Source organism: Ambystoma mexicanum, chromosome 14, assembly GCF_040938575.1.
Source record: "Ambystoma mexicanum isolate Mex_15411 chromosome 14, UKY_AmexF1_1, whole genome shotgun sequence".
Lineage (NCBI taxonomy): Eukaryota > Metazoa > Chordata > Amphibia > Caudata > Ambystomatidae > Ambystoma > Ambystoma mexicanum.
The window spans coordinates 403,891,766-403,917,370 of record NC_090940.1 but is presented as its reverse complement, the minus strand read 5'-3'; the positions used below and the strand labels follow the sequence as shown (position 1 = coordinate 403,917,370).

Below are 25,605 nucleotides of genomic sequence, written 5' to 3'. Positions count from 1 at the left end.
CTTTCCTCAATACTGCATGGGCGATTACAACTTAATGTGGCCCCACGGTGGAGAGGAGACCCTCCTTAAAAAAATAAATTCCTTAGAACCGCATGCCCGACAGCTGGGTATGACTTAGAGCCGGCGTCCAAACAGTAATGCTTACAGAAAGCCGAAGGGGTGGCCAGGTGGCCGTCCCACTGATGACCTGCCACGGTACCTGCCGTTGGAATGCAATGGCTGTGGCCTTGGCTCTGACAGTGTGGGCGTGCATGTTGGCTGACAAGGGCCTGTGCCGCCCCTCATAGGCCTCCATGATGGCGGAAACATCCACCGTGCAATAGAGGCCTTGGATGCCTGATACTTGGGCTTCCCCTCCACCCCCCCGGCCCTCCCGAAGATAACAAACAGTGCGTCCGACTTGCAGAAGCCCTTGGTCCTGTCCAGAAAGAATTTCAGAATGCGTCTGATCTTCAGACAGTGCAAGACCCTCTGAGCCTCATCCAAGGGTCAGCAAAAAGCAGAGGTAAGGCTATTACCTTGTTTAAATGGAAAGCGGAGGGTACCTTAGGCAGGAACATGGGGTGAGTCCGCAGGACCACCTTATCTCTATGAAACGTGGTATAGGGTTCGGAGGCCACAAGAGCCTAGAACTTGCTGATTCTGTGTGCAGAGGTGAGACCCACTAATAAAGCTGTCTTAATGGTGACCAGCCTGATGTCTGCGGACACAGTTTGCTTAAAGGGCTTGTGCGCCGAGGCACCCAGCACTACATTGAGGTCCCACACATGTTGTGGTTTCTTGAAGGGCGGGCAGAGCCTAGAGAGGCCTGCCAAATGTCTTCCGACTAGCGGGTTGGAAGATGAGAAAGTCTCCTCTGAATTTCTGCAGGCACCTATGGTTGCCAAATAGGTGCAGCATGTGTCTACCTGCACACCCGAGTGCGTAAGATGCACAGAGAAGGAGAGCGCATCATCCGGTGTGCACGTAAGGAGGTAGATTTCTAGAGTCCGCCCAATGACAGAACCTAGTCTATTTACTTTTGTACTGGCTCCTGGTAACTTTTGTTCCTGGCCCCCTGAATGAGCTCTAGGTTCGCCTGCGAGAGGCTTCAGGAACCACACTGCAAGGGCTAACTTCTGTGGAGCGGGGTAGACGACACTGCCTCCTTGCTGCGCCAGAAGAGGAGCTGGCTCCCTCGGAAGGTGAAGGGGTGGTCTGTCCGTGAGGCAGAGGAGTTTGGAGAACCCCTTTGTCGCCAGCCACCCCCTGGAGCTATCAGAATGATGCCGAGGTGACAAGATTGCTTCATCTTGCAGACCAGGGGTGTGAGAGGGAAGGGATCCACTGTCATGCCATCCCACTGTATCTGGAATGTGTCACCCCGGGGCCCGGCCCCTGCCAGGATGCAAACTGTTGGCACCTCTGGTTGCTGGAGATCTCCAGCAGTACCTGGTCGTTCAATTGCCACTCGTAATTGTCCGATCCCTGTCTGCCGAGCCTGTCCGCCTCCAGGTTGGACTCACCCGGGAAGTAGACAACCGTAAGGTAAATATCGTTCTCCAAGGGAAAGACTCCCTGAGCTTGTGCCCCAGATGAGGCCCAGGAAGGTCAGATTCTGCGTAGGTTGCAGTTGAGACTTCTTGAGGTTGATCGTAAACCCCAAGTCGTGGAGTGTGTTCTTAAGTGCAGAGGAAGAGTGGTGTACCGCCATCCGGAGATCTCACCCTAACGAGCCGTCATCCAGGTACGGTAGACGTGGTGGCCCTGGGCCCCAAGAAGAGCTGCCATGGCATTCCTGAGTCTAGTGAATACCCTGGGGGCTGAGCTGAGGCCATTGGTAGCACCCTGTATTGGAAATGGCAGCCCAGAATCCTGAAGCGCAGGAAGGCACGATGTGGCTGCCAAAATCGGGACGTGTAGGATAAACGTCCTTCAGATCCAGGGAGCACATCCAATCTCCCCTGTCCATTGTCTCCGCAATGAGTGCTGAAGTAGCCATCTTGAATTTTTGCAGAGGGAAGGAGAGGTTGAAGGGGGAGCGGTCCAACACAACTCTCCGGCCAGCATGGTTCTTTTGTATGGTTAAAATCCTGGAATAGAAGCCCAATACTCTCTGAGCGACCAAATTTCCACCAACAGAGTTGCTGTCCCAGTCTGTGGAAGGGGAGGAGAGGGAGGAACTGGTAGGCGGTACCCAGAGGAAACAAACGGGAGGACCCAGGTGTCCTCAAAGTTCTGGCGCCAAAACTGCACGTGAAAGGCAAGCCTAGCCCCCACCGGAGACATGTGGACCCGAAGGGATGTGTCATGCCGTCTTTCCTTCTGAGGCTGCTGATGCGGAGGAGGGGGACTGGAAAAAGCCCTTCGTCCCCCGCCCCCCACTTTGTTTGCGCCGGTGCTGACTTGGAGAACGGTCCGGCTGTCTGGACCTTCGTTCCTGGAAGCCCCGGAAACTACCAAACGGCTGCCCCTTATCGGAGTGTTGATGCGACTGGATGCATTGCTTGGGGTGGCCTTTGTTAGGATAAAGACTTTGCAGTTTGCGAACTGTTCTTTTTATCTTATTCCTGTTAGGCAGAATTATATGCAGTACCCTTTGGGAACACTACACACAATTAAGACTACAAGTGACAGTACAATTTCACCTTTGGTACAAGCCTCTACTACACAGTTATAGTGGTAGCAGTAGCGGAGCAGCCAGAGTAAGTGAGCAGTACAAGGAGTTACACGAAGGGACAGCAATTACTATGGTTCAGGCAAACACTGACTCAAGGTTTCCAAGTAAAAGAACATATATTTATTTACTCAACAGTTGTTTAACATTTCACTAGTCTAAGCAAGTAAAAAATCACAATCACCAATACACCACACCACTTCCCTTAAATTCCAGACAAGTTAAGCTCACAAACGAAGTGGGAGCAAAATGGCACTCCAGCAATTTAGAAGGGAGGGAAAGAAGAAGGTTTTAGAAATTAGGCAACACCAACATGTAAGTAATCAGGGCAGTAGAACAAGAGAGACTACAAGGTTAACATTATATACAAAAGGCTCAGGGCCAAAGTCAATGGTTCAAAAGTCTTTCTCAAGATAACAGGTTCAATGTAGTTCACGGTAAAGTTCGTGGCACAGATTCCGGACGAGGTTGGTTGGTAGAAAAGTTAGTTCAAAGAGAAGAGAAGGACAAGCCCTCGGATTGGAGAAAGATTTCATTTTTGTTTTTAAACCTTTAGTTATATGGCTTGACAACACACAAAGAAAAACAGAAGCGCACAACAACCAAAATCAGATGTACCTTTGCACCATGCATAGGTTACATTACAGTGCTGGCATTTTGTTTACATTAAGAAAGAATGGGGTCTGGTTGATGTTCCCATACAAGGACTCCGAGTCAATAAATGCACGTGAGAGCACTATCGGGGGGAAAGGGCGAGGGTAGAGGGTTCAGAGACTGAGTTCGAAGTCATGGCGGACATATAAGTGCGAAATTTCCTCCAAATATCTCTCGGTCTCGAGTATGGATGTTGCAGTAGGTCCCAGGCTTCTTCTGTATCATGCACCCATGTGACTGTCCTGAGCCATTGTGCATATGTGGGTGTTCTGGGCTGATGCTAATTCATCAAGATGCTACGTACCGCCAGTACCATGCAGATGCCAGCTAGTTTCCTTGAATCACGACCCAACTGTGGAAAGTCATGGAAGAGGCATTGCGATGGGGATGGGTCTATCGTATGATCCAGGACGGCAGACAATGTGGAGCATATATCGGACCAGAATTGCATCAGCCTCGGGCAGGACCAAATCATATGAATGTAGGGAGCTTGGTCATACTCACACCTAGGGCAACTGGATCGGAGGTCATCAAACATACGGTGCAGTCCAGCAGGGGTGTGAGGATATCTGTGCAACACCTTAAATTGTATTATTTTGAAGCAAAAGTTATAGGATACATTGTGGGTGCGAGAGCACATTCGGGACCAGCGTTCATCAGTGATTTCGACTTCGAGATCCTCTTCCCACCTTTGTCTCAGTTTAGTAAAGGAGGGGGCAGCTCTGTTCTGTAACATAGTGTAAAGCCTTGACATTTTCCCACTAAAGGAATCGAAGGAGCACAGCTCTGCTATAATGGGTTCATCCGGTGGGATTGCGGGAAAGTTGGGGTATCTGGCTTTGAGATTTTTCCTGAGCGAGGAGTATTGTAGCCGTACTGAAGGCTTCTGCTTGAGAGGCGGTGGAAGGTCCGCCCATTCAAGGAAGTTGCCCTGGTTAAAGGCATCGCGGAGCATTAAGAAGCCTGCGTCCGCCCATCGGGTAAGCATGGATTGTGGGATATGGGGGACATCAGGGAAGAAGTTCCAGAGCGTAAGGTCCCGTGGAAGGGGAGTGGCGTGTCAACCAGTTTCCAGATCTTGGTGAGGGCTAAGGATGTACTAGCAACCGGGTTTGCCGGGTCTGGGACAGTTGGGGCGGGTTTGAGAATGAGGGAGCCAATTACTCGATCGCTGACCGTTAGTTTCTCTAGCCAGACATGGGGGAGGGGGCTGGGGGGGGTCTATGGTGTTGAACCAGTGGGAGGCAAATTGGCACTGGGCCACCAACCAGTATCTAACGAAGTCAGGGGCGCCAAACCCGCCTAATACCATAGGAGCATTAAGTGTTGTTAATTTGAGTCAGACTGCGCCAGAGGAAGGTGTTGGTTATGTGGTGTAGTGAACGGAAGAAGTCGTCGCCTGGCCACAGGGGGAGATTAGTGAATCGGTAAAGAAGTTGGGGTAGAACCACTATTTTAAGTATTCCTATCCGGCCCGCTAAAGAGATGGGAAGCCTAGCCCAGCTAGCAGTTTTGGTGGCTAGGTTTGTGAGGTAATTTCGGTAGTTGTCCTGCCGCAGCTGCTCCGTTTGTCAGGAGACCCGTACCCCCAGGTAAGTAATGTTGGATTGGGACCATGTGAATTCCCCTAGGTCAGTGGGGGGTTGCGTGCAGTCTGAGTGGGAATAAGACAGATTTAGAGCAATTTACCTTTAGACCCATGTATCCGAAACGTATCCCATCCTTCAGGATCGGGGCAAGATTGGTTTCTGGGGAACGAATAGAAAGGATGAAGTCGTCAGCATACAGGGAGACATCGGCTTGACCCGCAGAGCGCAAGCCTCTATGAGTGTGATTGGTGTATCATATCGGCAAAGGGTTCCATGGCTATTGCGAATATTAGCGGGGAAAAGGGGCAGCCCTGTCGTGTTCCTCTGGCTATCTGGAAGGGGGTGGAGCACCTATCCTCAGTGCGGACCCTGGCCAATGGGCAGGTGTAGAGCAGTCTAATCCAGGTACGAAAGTTGGGGCCAAATTTACATTTCTCTAGAACTCTCCACAGATATTCCCACAACGCGGAGTCAAATGCCTTCTGCATGTCTAAGGTGGCCGCCGCCACCGCCTGTACCTCTGGGCCGATCATATTGATCACATTAAAAAGTCTCCTCAAATCCCGCTTGGTCAGGGTGAATGATGTGGGGCATAAATGGAGCTAATCAGATGGCTAATAATTTGACAAATATCTTAACATCGTAGTTAATTAGGGAAAGGGGGCGGTACGAACCACATTGGGTGGGGGGTTTGCCAGGTTTAAGGACTGTTATCATTGCCTCGCGGAGTGGGGGGGGGACAAGGGGTGGGGGGGGGGGGGGGGGAGTATGCCCTCCTCGTATGCTTCCTCCCATAAGGCCAGTAGGTGTGGAACCAGGAGAGATTTAAATCTTTTATAAAAGTCAATAGGGAGGCCATCCGGGCCCGGGGCCCTGCCCGATGCCAACAATTCAATGGCCTCCGTAAGTTCTTCGGGAGAAACAGCCTCTCTAGAGACAAGATGGCATCCGAGGAGAGGACCGAGAAAGGGAGGTTTTCTAGAAAGGAGTCGATTTCAGATATCTGAGGCCCATCAATTTTCGAGTATAGGGAAGTATAGAATGCCATAAATTCAGAGTTGTCTTGTGGTAAAGTGGCCAGCGTACCATCGAGTCTCACTATAGCCGGTATGTTGGGGGCTCAGAATTCATGGCGTATCAGCCTGGCAAGTACACGGCCTGGCCGCTCTCCCTCACCATATTTCCTTACCGAAGGAGGGCCATCCAGGAACTTGACCTCTCGCTCAGCTAGGCCACGGAAGGTGTCCAGCTCTGATCCCAGGAGTGCCAATGTTTCAGGGGATTGATCTAGGGCATATTGTGACTGCAGGGCAGCTACGAATGATTAGTTGCAGGCAATGTCCGAACGGATTCCTTTTAGGATCCCACTGCCTTTGGAAATGGCAATACCCCTCGTATATGCTTTAAAGGATTCCCAGAGGGTGGCTTGTGATGACACAGTTAGTATTGAGCTCAAAGAATTCCTCGATGGAGGATTCTAGTTCGGAGGCGAAGGCCTGATCAAGTAGTGCATAGGGGCTCATCCTCCACTGCTTCGTTCTATTGTAGTCATGACCCCAGTTCAATGAGATAGTCACTGGCGAGTGATCAGATAGTGTTCTAGGAAGGAACGCTAGGCGAGATAGGCAACGGACCAATATGTCTGATGTAAGCTACCCATCTATCGTTGAGTGTGTGTCGTCTACTGAGGAATAATAAGAGTATCAGTGGGAATCCGGGTACATGAGGCGCCACGCGTCCAGAACTGCCAGACAAGGGAGAGTTGTGAGAATAGTATGGGCTGCCCTGGAGAGCTGGCGGGGTCTGGAGCCTGATCTGTCTAAATTGATGTCTAGGATAGTATTAAAGTCGCCGCCCCATAAGATAGGCACCAGGGGATAACTCTCCAACACAGGCCAGGTGCAGGTAAAATTCTGGGTCGTCAATGTTCGGGCCTTATATGTTTAAAATGGCTACCTCTTGATTTTGCAGCCTACCGTGGACTAATACATATCTCCCCTGTGGGTCTATCCGTGAGTGACAGCATGAAAATGTAAGGTTTTTGTGTATCAGAGTAAGGACACCTCGACTCTGGGTGGAATAATTGGTGCAATACCTCTGGGGACCCCATTGTTTAGCAAACTTTTCGCATTGTTAAGAGCGGGCATTGGTCTCTTGTAGACATAGGATTTTGATGCCATGGTGTTCAGCGTACAGTTGAATCTGCCGCATCTTTTTGCAGTTACCCAGACCCCTCACGTTCCAGCTCATGAATGCTAGGCCACTATTCGCCATTTATGTGGAGGTGTTGATTGAGTTCTGATCTGCGGAGTGGCAGTAACCGATGCCAGCCTAGCTGAGGCGGGCACTTCGCCGCTACCGTATGCCCATAAAAATAACATTGTGGCTCGTGTGGCATCTCTTGTGGTTGTCAAGACTATTTTAACATAACTCCCGGTACCCCTACCCCCCCGCCCACATCCCTCCCCCAAACAGAGGAATGATAACACACCCCAACCATAACAATAACCTCAGCGGCATCAACGCCTGGGGGCCTGTTAGCTGGCCTGGTGGTGACACTCCAGACTGGAGGGAATGTAAAGAATGTTGAATACTGTACAAGTGGCCAGTGTGAGTAGCATTGATCACGTGAGCGGATCAGCAGTTCAGAAGGAAAACGAGATCAAACAGTTAGTGTATTTCGGTGGAACATAGCCTCGGATGTGAGTGCGGGCGACAATGGGCACACTGCCAGAGATGGCCTTGGGGTGCAACAATCAGGCAACAGTAGTATAGAATGCATCGGCAGGGAGTCAGCCATGGAAACGTTCATCCATGAATTTTGAGGCCTCCTCAGGGATCGTAAAAAAGAATGTCTGATTCAAGTGTACAATTCGTAATTTGGCAGGGGAATAGCATGGAGTATTTCACCCCATGATCTCTGAGCCTTCTCTTCACCACCAAAAAGGTTTTTCGTTCCTGTTGTACCACCACGGAGTAAGGGTAAAGGTGGATCCTTGCAGCGCCCAGTCGCAGCTCCCCTTTGACTCTGGCCGCTCTCAGGAGAGAGCATCCCGGTGACGGAAATTCAATATCCTGGCTATGATGGGGCGTGGAGGTGCGCCAGGTCTCGGCTTAGCAGTTAGGGACCGGTGGGCTCTTTCCACTGCAAATTGTGGGGACCGTTTCGGAGAGTCTAGGAGTGACATTATTATGTGTTCCACAAAGTCTTCCAGGGGCTCGTTGATATTATCCTCGTGTACCCCGACAATGCGCAGATTATTGCGTCTCGAGCGGGATTCTAAGTCAACGTTCTTTTTTTCCCACCGCCAGCATCCGAGTGGAAAGTGAGGACACTGTGGCCCGTAGGAAACCCAGCTCATCTTCAGTGGCTCCCACCCTGTTCTCTATCTCTGCCACTCGGCCATCGGTCTTCTCAATATGTGCCTTTATAGACGAGATAGTGCCATTCATGTCATCCAGTTTTGAATGTAGGGTGGTAAAACCCTCCTGGATGAATTCTAGCATCTTCTGTGAATCATAAGGGGCTGAGGCGGATTAAGTTGCCGGTGACATATCCAGTGTTTCAGCTGTAGCCTTTGCTGGGGTCTTTGTAAACATGTTTAGGGAGCTCTGTTTCTTTCCCAAGCCCGCCCCCTTGGTCATGGTGTCAGTGGGGGGTGGGGGAGCTACGAGATCATTGGCAGGTGTGGGTGGCCAGAGATGCCCTAGTTATTGCCAATCCCAGTGTAGCAGGTTATCCTGGGCCACCCTGGCTGGCCAGCCAGGAGAGCCACCTTGGGTCCCCTCGAGTACGTTATATCCCCAGCTCTTCAGGAAGTTGCAAGTATGCTGCTGTAGAGGTTCTGCCTACGCGCTAAACTAAGAGGGTCCTACGCCAGTCGTAGAGGTCTGACAACCTTGTTGACTGTGTGCAGGAAAGATGAATGATCCAGTATCCAGCGGGGGATGCAGGTAGGATCCGAGGCGCGGCGGTCTCCTATGGATCAGAATTAATGCACTCCAAGCTGTCAGAAGTTAGCACCTTAGTCTGTTGAAGTGTTCACTGAGAGTCTTTGAATCTACCATCAAAGGGTAATCTGTTCTTGGTGCCAGTGGGTGTTGAGTGGAGGGGAGGAGGGCTTCTACTAATCCGGCCCCTAAGAGAGAAGCCAGGCCACCATCAACGGCGTGAGCGGGAGAGAGCGAAGGCCATCAGTGTTATCTGCTCAGAAAGTCAAGAGCCTCATATATTGGCAAAAGAAAAACAGCTGTTGTGGGCATCACCACCGCGAGAGCAGAGTTCAGCAGTCCCCCCAGCCCCCTACCGTGTCTTCCAGACCACAGGCTTTGTCTCCCAGAAGGGGGGAGGCGATGAGCAGGAGTTTGGTGCGGTCCCCACCGCAGCGTCCCGGGTACACGGCGGTGCCACGGACCAGCCCCGAGCCCGTCCCACGGGCCGACAACAAGGAAGCACGATCACGCTGCAGCAGGAGTCTGGGGGCCGGCGGACGACCGAGAACCTCCGCAGCAGGCTCGCAGAGGTCAGCCCCAACCCTGCAAGGCAACCTCCATCACCGCACCGCGGCACATGGTAGATCTGCAAGCTGCGCCCCCTGGAGCCGCGGCCCGTGGAGCGGCAGCAACCTCCCCCACCGGAATTCGCAGGGCTGTAACTTCATCGCTGGCGGCTTCCGGAGCTCACGGATCGAATGACTCAGGCTTTGGATGTCTGTCCACGGTAAGAAGGATAGCAGACAGAAAAAAAGCAGTTATAACCCAGTTATATTTAAGGAGGAAGTCGCCCCAGTCTGGAGCTCGGCACTTATGCTGCCAGTTCCATTAAGCGCACCAGCGCCCCCTAGGATTGGAGAAAGATTTCAAATCACTTTCACCATGGCTGACCGAAATGGACAACCGGATTTGTACAGTACCTTAAAACAGAGAGGGAGCTGTAGCTGAGGCGGCCGTTCCTGGTGGTTCCTGCAGGCTCACGGTTCCTGAAGCGACTGTCGGACTGACACGAAGTAGGAAGATTGGAGGGTCCCGCGCCACCCAGGGAAGAAACCAGCAGAGGAGCAAATCAACAAATAAAAGGAGCGCTCCTTAAAACCCAAGCAGGGTTCGACCTTCCTGGCTATCCAGCCCACTGTAGCTCTGTACAGCAATTTCGACCAGAGGAGGGGTCCTGGCTTGCAGTTTGGGCCAACTGGTTGGTCCCACCAGCTCAAGGGAAGAAGTTTCCTGGAGGATCTTCTCTGTCGTTGGATTTGGAGATTCGGACCTGCAGCAAGGGTTCACCAGGCGGTTCAGTCGTGGGAGGGGTCCTCTTCTTCCAGTTCCTTGTTGGTTCTTTTGTTCCAGTGGCAACTCTGCTCTTCCAGTCCCAGAGACCTGCTTTTTATGCAGTTTCCCCCATTCATACAGTCTGGCTGTCAATCACACAGCAGGGTGGCTGGCCCGGCCAGGCCAGCCCCCTTAGCCAATGAGACAAGAGTGCGACTTGGGTTGCTAAGTCCGGAGATCCCTCCCTCACATCCCGCCCCTCTAGACTATCAGGCGCCTTAAGGAGGGCTTCTGTGCAGAAGCCTGCGAAAAGACAGCGAACAAAGGAATCCTCCCCGGTTTGGCACGCAGAGTAAAATACGAGAAAGACTTTAACAAAAAGAAATGGCGAAAAAACCCAGCCGGAGCCAAAATAAAATGTATGTGGTCAAGCGGGTTTATGCTCGAGGCTAATATAATAGCCTAAAACAATACCACGTTTATATAATATCACCGTAGGAAAGTTAGGGTAGTTACCACTGCCACCAGCCAATTCTTCGTGTTAAGGGAGAGAAACAAGGCTCCAAGAGGCACAGACAAAAAGGGATAAGACTGAACCCTTTCCAGTATTCCATGTAAGATGGGGTGTACTGGGTCTGCAGTTTAAAGTGACTATATAAAGTTAATGGCAACTTTACATGTTTCTGGGGGACAGGAGTCAGCCCCAGAAAAATTGAGTTAGTGGGAAGTCTTAAAGACAACCCTGTGTCACTGTACTGAAGGTGCTGTGTAACACACAAAAAAGTGGTGCACATGGAGTAGGTGAGGCTCCAGTGCCCAAGATCATGCAACAGTAAAAATACACACAGCAAAACACATGTAAGAGTGGAAAAAAAAGGCTGACACTTACCAGGTGAAAGAAATAAATTCTAGAAATCCAGCAAAGCTGCTGGGGGCTCTTTAGGTAAGGGAAATCAGCCATTCATGAGAATTCTCCCTCATCGATGGTGGAGTGAAAGAGGTCACTAACCTCGAATGAAAGGTCCAATATGCATTTGTGGATATCAGGGTTAAACTTAGTAAGCCGAAGCCAGGCAGTCCTTCTCATGTCCGTGGCAATGCATATGGCCCGGCAAGAGGTATCTATGTGGGCCACAATGGATCCAGGATGTCCTGTGCTGCCAGCTTGGCTTCTCTGAGCCCCGCCTTGAAGCGTGCTTGGCTCTGCACCAGATGTTTTTGAAGGAAGTCTGCTATTTCCCGCCATGCATGGCATCTGCGTTGGATTGACGCAGGTGCAGCGAGGCGTTGGGAGTACAGCTTCTTACCGTATTCCTCCAAGATCATCTCCTCCTTCCCTAACAGCAAAGAGGACGAGGTGGCCGAGGATGACTGAGGCTTAGAGTAGAGTGATGCAGTAGTGATCACCGAAGAGTGCAGTTGAGGGCGTGCTGAGAGCAAGCGTGGATCCCCCTCCATCTGCCTATACTTGGCGTTGAGGCGCCATTTGACAGATTGAGACGAGTGTGGCTTGAGCCACCCCCTCTTGGCCAAGGCAACGGCATCCTTCTGCATCGGGATACCTGTTCTCATAGGGGGTTGTAGGGAGAGGACTTCTGCCAAGACCCCCTCCTCGGGAAGCTCCACCTCTGGTTGAGAAAAGCACAAATATTCTGCCAAACCTGCAAGCCGTTTGTGGAAGACCTTGGCTGATGACGGCGTGTCAGGGTCCTCCTCCTGGTCTGTGTCCACCAGAGTGTCCGGCTGGTCCGGAGAGGTACTGGGCACTGTGGGCTGCGGTGTGGAGACCAAAGCCGGAGGCTGGTGTGGGACCGCCTGGACAGTGGGAGGTAGGGGAGCCAGAATCGAAGGAGCCGGCAGTGGCAGCGGGGGCTGCACTGGGGCCTGTGGCACTGGAGCCATAGGAGGAATGACTATGGGCACCGGTGGAGTGACCGGAGGTAGCAAGTCCCTGACTGCATCCCGCAGGATGGCCCCATCTGAGGGGGTCGCATCAGCGCCAGGAGCTTTTCGAAGAACCGGTCTTCGGAGGCTGAAGAGGTGGCAGGTGATATTGACCGAGTGGCTGGAGGCTCCTGGGGCCAGAACGCACTGTCTCGGTTGCAGGGGAAACCTGCCCTGCGCTGCTGATGGATAAACTGTAGGCCACATACCTGGTTGACACCAGTCCCACCCTAAACTCATCCTCCCGCTTGCTCCGTTCCTAGGAGTGGCATCGGACGAGCGACCATGCTGTCGGGTGCAGCAGCCATTTTGTCGAGCTGCGCGCCACATGCCGAAGTCGTGGTGCTTGGCACCCTGGGCCCCGCTTCCCCCCAAGACTCTTGGCAGTGGAGCATAAGACCTACCCTGCACCTCAGGCCGGGGCCTGGAAGGCGTATTGCCCTCGACAATGGGGCCGGTAGTGATACGTGCAGTTGCCCCCTCGGACATTAGGCCAGTGCTAGGGCATTGCCCCTCGGGTGCACACCGGGTAAAAGAACCTTGAGGTCCCTCAGCACTGCGTCCGGAGGGATCTTGTGAGGCCGGTAGCAGGACTAGCCTTGTTACATGTGCTGGTGCGAGAACCAGGGAAGGAGTCGCCCTTATGGTGTGCGATGAAAGACAGCGGTCCTTTGGATAAATTGTAGGCCACGTACCTGGTTGGGACTAGTCCCACCTTGAAACTCTTTCTCCCGCCTGCTCCGTTCCTAAGAGTGTTGTCGGACGAGCGGAGATGTTGTCTGGCGCAGCGGCCATTTTGTTGAGCTGTGTGCCACGTGCCGAAGTTGTGGTGCTTGGCTCCGTTGGCCCGGCCTCCTCCAAGACTCTTGGGGGTGGAGCATGAGACCTACCCTGCACCTCAGGCTGGGGCCTGGAAGGCGTATTGCCCTTGGCAGTGTCACCGTTAGTGCTGCGTGCAGGCGGTCCTCTGACATTAGGCTGGTACTAGGATGTTGCCCCTCGGGTGTACACCCGGTAAAAGAACCATGCGTCCCTCAGCACTGCGTCCAGAAGGATGTACTGACCCCACGGCCTTGAGGCCAGTAGCTGGACTAACCTTGGTGCATGTGCTTGTGCAAGAACCAGAGAGGTTCTTCCTGCTCGGGTGCTTCCTTGGGAAGGAGTCCCCCTCACGGGGTGTGATGTTAAAAAAAGAAAATAAAATAGAGGCCCTCCCTTGGGCTCGATCTCTGACGTAGTCCTTTAAGTCTTCTGAGGGGATCTTTCGAAGAGCCCCCCTTCACCTAGCTAGCGTGTTCTTCAGTGCGCGTGGAGTCAGTGAGTTGCACGCATTACTACCTTCCCGACCGTTGTTGGGGCCAAGGCAGCAGAGGCAAAGAGCGTGGGGGTCGGACGCAGGAAAGAGCCCCTCGCAGGCTGGATAGCCGCTGAAGTCGACATGCGCCGGGAAGTATCGTGGCGCCGGAGGATCAATTAGCTGATTGACAAAAAGATAGAGGTATCATCTGTGGAAGAGCGCGTGGAATTGCATGGCCAAAGCCAAATCCAGGAGCGCTGGTGAAATCGGCCTGTTACCGTCGACGTGGAAAAGGGGACTGGGGAGTGGCGCCGGTGGGCAGAGTCAGGGAAGCGCATGCTCCCAGGGCTGCGCCTCTAACTTTAAAGGGGAAGTGGGCTTCTTATGGTGAAAAAGGTCCCATCTCCCGTCCCTAGCAAGGGACTCCCATGCAGTATGGAGAAAAGGGGACAGGACATAAGAGAATCTCCATTGCGTCATCCGGGAGGTCCCAATCCTTGAATCTCAGCCTCTCAGAAATCATGCATGAAGGCTGAGTTTTTTTACCTCTGAATGGAGAACCTGACCCTCCTCTCGTGAGAGAAGGTCCTCTCTTAGTGGAAGACATATTGGAGGGCAGATGAACATGTCCAGAAGGTCCGGGTACCACGTCCTCCTGGCCCAATCTAAGGCTACTAGGATCATGCGCTTCCTGAACTTTCTCAACCTCCTGATCATGTGATGCATGACGGGGACTGGAGAAAAACGCGTGCAGGAGTGAAAACTCCCACTCCACTACGAACGCATCTCCTGGAGCGCCTCTTGGGAGAAATTCCCTGGAGCAGTACAGTTCGCACTTCCTGTTGACACTAGTCGCAAACAGATCCACCTGAGGCGTTCCCTAAAAGGTGAAGATCTCTTGAAGGACTTCCTGAGCTATTTCCCACTCGTGGGAGACTGTGCTCTGCCTGATCACAGCGTCCGCCGCTGTGTTCTCGGCTCCGGCTAGGTGAACTGCTGATAGAGAGATTTCTTCTTGAATTGCCCAATACCAGTGTTTAGACATATAGTCAAGGTCACTACTGGAAGGGCAGTATTTCTTGGTCAGATTTTTATTCACAGCCGGATTGATTTCTGGAGTCTCCCAATTTACTGCCACCCTTTTTTGGAGAGCAACATGGAAGGGAAATGTCTGTCAGATCATACTGCTCAAATGGTAATGGAGGCCTACTTCACCCCATATAATCCACTACCTTGGACATTAGCTGTCTGTATGACGCATCAGCATGCTCCCCAGCCGCTGGTCTTCCAAAATCTAGCTCAGGTGAGGTGTCCACCCCACTGGCCACCTGTAGATTGCCATAAAAGTCTTTCAACCTTGACTCCTCAGAAATGACACTTCAGGCACATTTGGTGTGCCAAATTGGAGACCAAAGAGTGCATTGTTATCTAAGGGTTCATTTTCCTCATATATTGAGGTAAGAGACTTAAAGTATTTTCCTAGGTAAAGGCATATACGTTTTCTCAGGCATTAAGGGTTTGATAAACAGTGGATTCGACGCTCAAGGAGTTGTCAAAACTTTTTTCACTGGTGCCATAGATTTAGATGGGGTGCTCAACATCTACAGCGCAGCTGGCATTGATGGCGCAGCAGGCGTTGATCCCGAAGGGGACACCGATGCCAAGGGTTTGGCAGGCGTCGAAGACGCAACTGGTGTTGACGTTAATGGTGTCAATGGCCTCGACTTGTGTTTATGTTTACGGCTAGACAGATCCTTTGATGACTTGTCATCGCATTGAGGCCTTGCCGGCTCTCAATGAGCATCTGGCCTACGTCCCGGGCTTGAGGGCGCACAGGATTTAGGTCAAGCCCTTCCCTTACCAGCTTCTTTGGAAGGCACGGTAGGAGCATGGCCTGCCATGGGTTTTTTGCTGTTCAAATATTTTAAGCATTTCTGCTCTAAAAGCTTCCCATTCGGCAGGAGTAGATTTTTTTGTGGGGCAAGATACTCCCTCAGGGGAGGTGTCGGGCGAAGTCGAAGAAGACGACATGCCTCTTTTTGGACCTCGACGACGAGTGGCAAGAGCCACTCCTCGATCTCGTTCTTTTCACTTCCTTCCTCCGAGGAGAGTCGCCTCTCAACTTGTCGGTCAAAGGTTTTTTTAGCCAGGGTACATTTTGGGTTTCGACCTACTGCTAATTTCCCCTTTTGCTCCCTCAGGGTCTTTCTGGTCATAGATTGGCACTTGAAGCAGGCCAAGGTCTTATGCTCCACCCCGAGACACCATAAACATATACTGTGTGGATCGTTCAATGACATTTTTGATTTGACATTTCTTGAACCAGTCTTCAGGGTAGTCAGTGTCGACGAAGAAGACATACTCGCATATTAAGTAAATGAAGCGCAACGTATTATTTCTTGAAGTGATAGCATTTGCGGAAAAACAGAACTGAAGGCACTGCGCGTTTTATATATGCCCTCGATAACATCCTCGAGACGTAGACTCTCGAGGGACATCAGGTCGACTGCATCGACGCACAGCGCCCTCTACTGAAAAATGTTGCTTAAGCAGCTGAAACTGGATATCGAATATCAAAGATAAGGAATACGTGGGAGGACAATCCATTTTAAACAGTTACTACTCATAGGCCCTCAAAACCGCCTAAACAAGTTGGGTAACTAGTTTAAATCATTTGCTACTGACAGCAACACTATTCATGTCTCCAAGACAGTAAAAACCTTTGGCGTTTATCTCGATTCAGCTCTCACACTAACTAGACAAGTTAACACTACGGCCTCCACCACAGCTCTTACCTCCAAGTTTATCAGTGCCTGCAGATCTTTCTTGTCTGCAGACAGCTGCATCACCCTAGCTAGAGCCCTTATCTTATCTAGACTAGACTATTATAATGCACTGTACGCAGGCACTAACAGCTGCAACCTAAAAAAACTTCAGGTGATTCAAAACAACGCCCCAGGAGCAGCCCTCAACATACCTAAAAACAGTCACATCATCACTGCTTGACAGAATGCCCATTAGCCAGTGCACGAAAAAGAATCCAATTAAAAACCCTTACCTTAATGCATAAGTGCCTATCCAACTCAGCTCCCAAGTATCGATCTATCAAATTCCACAAAAAACAATCCAACAGACCCATGCGCTCCTCCCACAAGCTTCTACTCACCATACCCAGACACAAATTACACAAAGCAGGGGGTAGCAGCTTACCAGTGGTAGCTGCCAAACTTTGGAACACCCTTCCTCGATCGCCAAGAGCTGAACCTTCCTTTTGGACCATGCATAAAATTCTGAAAACCTGGCTCTTCACACAAAAGTGCTCAAACTCATGCTCTCGCTCAACCTGACACCAATTCAGTCACTCTACCGAACGGTACGCCCCTACTACCACCTTTGTGCCACTCAGTGTCTTTTCTCACACGTTTACCTACTTATTGTTACCTTGTTGAATTTTTCCTGTAACCGAACTACGATGAATACCCTACTGTACATCTTAACTGCACAAACTCACTGCTTTTACTATGTAGCTCTTTGTGATCCAACCACTGTGAACACTATTGTACATGATTAAAAAAAGAATCTGCACATAGATGCCCCGGGGCTTGGTGAGCAATACAAGTGTCAAAATAAATAAATGTAGGTGTCTCACCCGCTAGTCCCCGGGGATCTGTCATACCCCGGGGATCTGTCATCCAGATGGCCAGGACACAGCCATTGCTTTTGGATGCAGTTCCTGGGGGTGGACCAGTGTGGGAGGATCACCTGGGTGAGGAGTCTTCAGGGAGTAGAAGTGGGACATCGGATGGCGAGACGTGGTATCTCCTTCCCTGTAATACCTTTACCCCATCCTACCAAGTAGGATTACTTAGGAACTCAACCCCCAAACCTCCCCTCTCTTTCCCAACACAAACATTTCCTTACGGACAGCTCACTACGAGAGAAAACAAATAAACACCCAAGCCCTATACCCGACATGTCCCACTACAATGGTCAGGCAGGGTCAGGCAAATACTGACCATTACACACAAGACTTCCATCACACTTCCCCACACAGATAAATAGGAAACTTAAGACCAGGAATCAAGGCTGAAGAATCCTGCATTGTGTGTCTGAGGTACCCGGGGCTCCCCTGCGTCGATAGTCAACCAAAGAGAATCGCTTGTCGCTGTGGTACTGTCCTTGGCTCCTACAACAAAGCAGCGCCAGTGAAGTCAGCAAAGCCGGTGAGTTGGGGAGACAGATACCAGACCGGTATGTGTTGTCAAGGTTGCAAGCAGCAACATTGTATGGTGAAAACAGAAGACAACAGTGTATGAAGCTTATGTGGCAAGCAACGCGAACATAATCAAACAGAAGATGAGTGATTGAACTTTGAAGCCAAGATAAGATACCATAAACAGAGTGGTCCGGCATCACGTGGGTGCTCATTCAAAAGTCTGTTCGGTATCCAGCTGAAAGGTGGCAAATATGAAGAGTGATAGACAATTGTGAAATCGAAGTGGTCCTGCAACGGGTCAAGCAAAACCCCATTGGCTTTACACATGAGAAGTCTTTACTCGTTTGGAACAAATGTAAATGTTAGATATGCAGAATGCCTCTGATTTTATGACAACCGATTGATGGCCCCCAAAGAAATGGAACTGGAAGTAAAGCTGGTGGTCTGGTAGTGAATATTAAGGAAAAGTGGAGGAGGAGAGTGGAAGAGGAGAAAGAAGGGCGGAAGGAAGAGATGAATTCTGTGTTTTTTTTCTTTTTAAATTACGGAAATTATGTATTAATGTGGATGAATGGCATTTGGTAAAAGGTTGTATTTTAACCTAATACTAATAAAAATAAAAAATAAAAAGAGTAGAGGGGTTTTCTGGAGCACAGTAATGGCTGTACTCCTCACTGACACCACACTTAACTTACCCGTTGCTGTAGGTTGTTTGCGTCAGGTGTCCCAGGTGAACAGGGGCAAACACAGTAGAGCTGCTTCTTCGTAAGCTGCCCTTGGCCTCTGTTCTTTAGCCGAGGGCTGCCCGGGCAAGGCTGCCCTGGGAGGGCTAGTGATGAATGGTGTTTCCTGGTCATGCGGCCAAGGACACAGGCCAATCAGAGGGAGTGAAAGCAGGCTGCGGACTATGTTTTACTAACTGCAAGCTAGAGAAACTACAGACAATGGACAGGCACCCCGACTCCCTCCTCAGCCAATTGCGATCAACATGGGAGGGGAGAGGAAAAAGGAACAGAAACCAAGGACTACAACCCCCATGGCAGCGCTCTTTAGAAGTTGAACCAGCAGAAAAAAAAACGATTTGTAAAATCCACTTAAAACATAGATAAAACCCTTTAAAAAGAACCCAAACAGGCTGGAAACGTATTACCAGTTGCTTGCTGTGCAGGATGCCTATTAATTATTAACTGCAAGCCAGGGAAATTACTGACAATAGACTGGCAAGCCAGCAGAAAACACGATTTGTAATTTCCACTTAGATAACCCGGCGGTGACCTCAAAAGGCTGGCCGGTCTCTGTATGCTACTCGCTGTCCGCTATGTGTTGCTGCTGTGGTTGTGCCCTGGTGCCCCCAACTTCGACCAGTGGCTTAGTGCTGTCAACTGGGCCTCGGATGTGGAGGAGCGCGGGTCTGCCATGCAGCCAGTAACGAGTAGACCCAGGAACATCTCGACCCCCTTTCATTCCTATATATATATATATATTCCTTGGCGGCTGGGGGCGGAGAAGACAGCGACAATCCATTGTCCCCTGACCTTTGCCCTGGTTAACATATCTATATACTTGACTGGGTACCGACCTTCATACTGCACAGTTTATAAGTTCCTATGTATTGGCCCAGCGTAGTCACATTTCTGGATTACGCACTTTTGTAACTGATGTCGATGTTTCATATACTGCTTGTTGCTCCCTGTTGTACTGTCATGCAAGTTAAATAAAGTTCTTTTTTTTAAAAAAAACAGATAAAACCTACCCCGAACAGGATGGAAACATCTTACCAGGTGCTTGTTGTACAGGAGGGCTATGGATTACTAACAGCAACAGGGGAAGCTACAGACAATGGACAGGCACGCCCGACTCCCTCAGCCTATTGCTAGCAACATGGGAGGGGAGAGGAAAAAGGAACAAAAGGACTACAACCCCCAAGGCAGACCTCTCTACAAGTTAAATCAGCAGAAAAACTATTTGTAAAATCCACTTAAAACACAGTTAAATCTTTCAAAAAGAACCTAACAGGCTGGAAACGTATTACCAGGTGCCTGCTGTGCAGGATGCCTATTAATTACTAGAGGGTGGCTCACTGTCTAGTCCCCTGGTAGCTCTTGGTAAGGTGGCCAGGGTACGGCCATCGCCTTTGGACCCAAACCCTGGGGGTGGACCAGTGTAGGAGGATCACCTGGGTGAGGGGTGATCAGCGTGTGGGCATGAAGCATCTAATTGGGAGACGCGGTATCCCTCCCTTTCCAATAACCTGATCCCACCCTGTGTTTTCGGTTATTCCAACATCCCAGTTCCCCTCCTTTTCTACACAAATACTGATCTGAAGAAGTCTAAGAGGAAAAAGATGAACACTCATATGTAGCACTTGAAACGTGCCGTTAATCTGGTCAGGCAATTGACCACAATTGCATACAATTGACACACATTAACTCTCCCAACGAATAAAAGGTGGAGAACTGGGACACACTCTGGGCAAGGTGAATCATGGAATGAAGCAGTACTTCCAGAGCCGCGGCAAACCAGGTGGAGCAGGACGAGAGACCAAGGGACGGAAGCAAAGAGGAGAGAAACCCTGAACCTCCACGCGAGAAGTTGTTACCTCACCTGGATCCTGAAGATTGCGGATGATAGGCCGATTGAAAGGAAAGAGAAAGCTTGCATAGTGTTTCCACGTTATCAGCCACCCTGCCGGGTATCCAACAGTTGTGGAGGCAAGACACCAGCTGTGAACTGCAAACATTGACACCAGGACCAGAGCCCCGAGCAAACGCAAAGAGTTCACACAGCCGGTGGGTGAAGTGAATGCCCTGAAAGACCGGTCTGTGTGAAACGAAGATTGTAAAGGTAACAAAGTGGCAAACAAAGGTTGCGCGTAAGACAGCAACCGTGAGGAAAGCATTTAAAGGCTCTTGCTTATGGTTAAAGGCACAACACGATATCAAGTAGCAAGATGGTCATAAGGAACAGTATAATTGAAGGCCTTTGTGATATCACGCAACCAAGAAATATATGCTGAAAGTGGCAATTAAGGGCTGTGCCCAACTGAGGGGAGCCTGGGAGTGAATACTGCAAGTACCAGAAGCCATTGCAAGAAAGTGTCATTTGGTGAAGATTTTGTTGAACTTTCTTTTCGCATGTTTGCAACGGGATAAGGAATCAAGGAACTTGTATGTTATAAGGGAAAAGCAAGATAAGGCCGATGTGGTCATGCAGAGGTCTTAGAAAAATCCTTGCACATTCGAAAGTAGGAAAGAAAGGTTTGAGCCAGACTGAGGTGAGCCTAGCGAATGCGACACAAAGCTTGGGGAAGGGAACCCCATGAACTGTAATACAAGGGTCTGACCCCGGCAGAGGGAGCCCTGGGTGAAATTGTACTTTTGGAGGAAAAGCTGAGCCGTGATTGTGAACTGTGGCAATTTTGTTGAACTACCAAAAAAGGAAGTATATCATGGTAGGCCAAGCAGGATCGGGCCCACGATCTTTGAACTGCACCTGTTTGTCTGAAGCCAGAGTGTGTTGCCCAAGCCAAGTGTGCCCCCTTACCACGTGCTGCAAAACGTGGGGCGAGATGGTTGCTACTGACATTTGTTTTTCACACTGATTTTCTTGTGACTCAATCCATATAACTTGACCCATTCTTTATCTTGGAGTAAGCGGCAGAAATTCCGTTTTGTAGCACAGGGCATCATTATTTTGACAAGACTGACCAGGACTGTGCTTTTAGTTTACGGTCATATTACTCCCATTTTAGTATTAGAGCAAGCTAGGAGTTCTTCCAACCCCCCATTCAAAATACACCAATAAAGGTTTTCAATCTTGTGTCAGTGTCTACTTGTGGCACCATGCTTCCCCCCTTACATCTGCCACTCTTACTTTCCTTTTCACTAACCTGCCAATGAGCTATTTAGCCATTTTGATAAACTGGTCACTGTGATATGTGATCAATTTGACACTTTGAAATTGGCACCGAGGCACTGCGACATCTTCGCATCGGGATAATGTGCCAACAAGAGTTTGCGACTTTGATAAATGTCCACTGGGATTTTCTGCCACTATTTTACCTCTCTATTTTAACCACTAGAAAAGGTATTATCTGTCCACCACAACAATCTAGCACTTGGATATCCAAGGCTACAGGATTGCTCTCCCATCTCGATACACTCCTACTGGGATAATTTGCCACTGTGACATTTTCTCATCTTGATAATGCACGAGGGAAATATCCGTATGAACCAAAAGAAAAGCGACAGACCCAAAGTCCAACAAGATACAAGCTGCACACCTGTACCTCATCCCACCAGAAGCCAACCAACAAACCACAGAGGAATGCCTCCCTCACGGAAAGACTAGGCAAGAACTACCCGCAATGCAACACAACCAACCACTTCTTGGAAACTATTTTGCGAAACCTTGCAAAAATAAGAGCCCTTTTGCAAAATCTCAACAAAAATTGCTGCTTACCCATGTACAAATCTTCACAACCAGCCATCCAAAGAAATCTTAACCACAAACAGATGAAGCAAACACCACTAATGGACTAAAGGATCAAAGAAGTAGAAAAAAAAAAAATCACCACACCGGAACACACCGTTCGTAACCAGAGACAGACAAGCAGGCCTTCAGATAAGGTTCGTACCAGGCCTTTTTACGCATGAAAACCTTGTAAATATGACAGCTTTTATTATTTTCCTGTGTTCATTTACACACAAGTTTAAAGCAGAGGGCAATGCAAAGATCAAGTTACTTGACAGAAACTAGAAACTTCTCTTGATTTTTATCTACATGAATGTAATTGCAAGCCATGGAGAAAAGCCTCTGAAACTGAATTTATTTCTGTGAAGCCTTTCAAAAAAAGAACGGCACACTGTGATAAAAGGAATGGTTTCTTTCAGCTTCTGCCATGCTGTGTTTATTTATTTTCCCAGCGTTTTAGGATTGTATAATCAATAAGATGGAAAACTAAGTTGCAATTGAGAATTAATGTTTTGCAACAAATTATGCATATTTTCCAGTGAACGCAAACCGGTATTGCACAATTGTATTTTTCAGAATTCCTGTGCTGTGTTCATAATGTGGAGGCCGATCATTTTTACACTTATCATTTTACATAAGTTTAAATTAAATTATGAGTATGCATGGTCTAGTATACATCCATTCAACCTTGCAGTCAATGGAGTACCTACTATAAATGGTGAGTGGCGGCAGAGTCTGCACAAGGGTGAGCGATTGTCATTACACCAATCACAGGTGTTACAGCCTCACAAATCTTCAAGACTATAATTAAAACATCCAACACCTGACTCTCCAGGAACTGCAAGCGCTGTTCAAAAACAAACAAATTAAAGTGAAATTTGTAATTGGAATAGCAACTCAGAATAACCTGTCCCGGTGATAATCCAGATAGGTATTTAACTTTATGTAGCGCTTCATGCATGGTTTGTCCAACATCTAGACACTATGATTATTATACCTCAGTTGATACTCCGTTTACAGACCTGTGACGGTTATCAGCCAATAAGATAGCTCAGCTGGTTGATCACTCGTTGCTGCGATCTTTGAGTGATCTGTAGGTTGCAGGTTTGAATTCCAGCAAGCCCAACTCAGCCTTTCATCCTTTCGAGGTCAATAAATAAATACCAACTTCAGTTTGATGATAGATAGGTTCTATGTACAGTGCTTTCCCAAAATCAATATATAATTAACTTTTTGACCATGAGATTAGGTATAAAATTTAGCATGGAGTCCTTGTCTCTCTGCACTGTTGTATTATAACATTGGCATACGATTAGATACAATATCTCCAGAAAATGAGGACTTTTATAAAACAGCAAAAGACAATTCTGCTATCGAACCTCAAAACACAATACAATTCATGTTTGCTTTACTATGTAATGGACTGCGTTTTTGTGTTTTCAACATATAAATACATATACAGGAGAGGAGAGATGAAATGGCCAGAACTAGAGAAATAATGAAAAGTCTATTCTGTAACAATACAGAAAGCTGCCACATGGCAATGATTTCCATACAGTTTTTGCAGACGGTCAGCTCGTTGTCAGATACATTTTACTCCCTTATAAAGGAAATCACATTTACTCTCAAAGTTTAAGAATGGGGAGTTCACTTTGTAAATTGAAGATCGATGATGTAACAAAGGTGAATTGGATCGAATTATTTTCACAGATGTATCTATGATGCAAAAAGTGCATAAATAATATTTAACAGGTTGGAGGTTTCCCCTTGGAGTGCATTCGGGTAACTGATCGGGTTGATTGGTCTGTGTGTTTTCAATGTTTCTAGAGTCCTGGTGGCCTAGGACTTTCTTGTTTGCACCTGAAATTTGTTTAGTACATGTACATTAAACTGCATGCATCGCTAAAAAAAAAAAAAAGAAAATAAGAAGAATAGGGAGTAAAATACTCCCACCCCAAAATTTTATCTGGAGCACTGCTGGCAAGACAACAGAATTCCAAGTAACAATGTGAACTCCTCAATGAAGAACCGAAAGCAACACACGTCCAAACCCACACGAAAGGCAATCACTGGATCAGCAGATGAGAAACCAATGCCCAATCGCCATCCAGAGACAACCCCCAAAGCACCGAAAAAAAAAAAAACAAGATTCACTGCAATCTGGTCAACGCCAAAGCATAACAGAGATAAAGGAGCTGCTTAGCGAAGAGGTAACAGCCATGCTTTTCCTGACCGAAAACTGGTGATAGAGAACTAAGGTAGTTGCATACAAATCCCTATTGCACAACTTCAACCTCAGGTAGGGCAACAGCAAAGAAAAAAGAGGAGGTGCCTAGCCGAAGCATACAAAAATCACCTATGAATCACACCACCACCATTGCTAAAGATTCGAGATTATGAATCACTCTTCCTCCACCTAGCTCTGGACCATCAAACCATTTATCCTTCCTACTCATTTACAGACCACCCACATATAATCCAACCTTCACAGAGAAATTAGTAGATGCTAAAACTAGCATCGCAATAGAACACGACCATCTGATCATAGTACGAGGAGAGTTTAATATTTGGTTTGAAGAGGAGAATGCTAACTTTTCCAAGTCACTGCCCTCACTATCCACCACACACTTAGAAAAATAATAAGGGGGACCACACATGTAGCTGAATACACTTTGTATGCAATCTTCTGCAAAAATGCCTAACCAAAATTGCACCCCAATACACATTCTCTGGATCAACTACATTTTCATATCTTTTGTGATTCACTTCCCCCCCTCATCCCCTTCAGAGCCTTAAATAAAATAAACAGGGAACTCAAAAAGGTTTGGAGGAAATATGACAAAATAGAAAATAAATTGCTTACCAAAAACATATATGGCTCAACAAACCAAAGAAACTGTACTATACTGAGCGCATCTCAAAAGCGAGAAACAACAGTATTGCTAATGGCCCTACCCCCGAGGAAACCACATTACTGAACTACTTCACACCAATCTCGACAGAAGACTTCACTAAATTAGTGAAGGAAATCAAACAAAGCTGGCACGGTAGTAGGCTCCTGCTCACCGGCAAGGACACCTGCAGATTACTTCCGAAACCTAATGAACCATTCACTAGAAACAGGAAACCTGCCTAGGAGTTTCAAAGCTGCGTACATTACATTGCTTCTAAAAGATCCCTCAGGAAGCACAGACAACCCCACTAACTACCAGCCTATATCAAACAACCCTTACACAGTCAAAATGCTTCAAACAAAACATACATTTATGGACAAATGCCGACATGCGTGGGTGCCAACCAGGTACAAGTCGGCTTCGGGCCTATGCGAGGAACGGAATCGGCACTACGCTCCGTCTGAGATGACCTAAAAATGAACTCCAACTCACTAGCGCCCTGACACCATTAGAACTTTCAGCGGCATTTGACACAGTCAACCATGCAACCCTAATCAAAAGGATACAGCAAGCGGGGATAAGCAGCACTACAGAGGATGAAATCCTTCCCGACAAGA

At 48.7% G+C, this 25,605-nt stretch overlaps 1 protein-coding gene across 3 annotated transcripts in view; it reads right to left on the bottom strand.

Moving 5' to 3' along the window:
- KNSTRN (kinetochore localized astrin (SPAG5) binding protein) overlaps positions 1–25,605 on the bottom strand; it is a 566,595-nt gene that overhangs the window by 318,916 nt on the left and 222,074 nt on the right. The window lies entirely within an intron of this gene.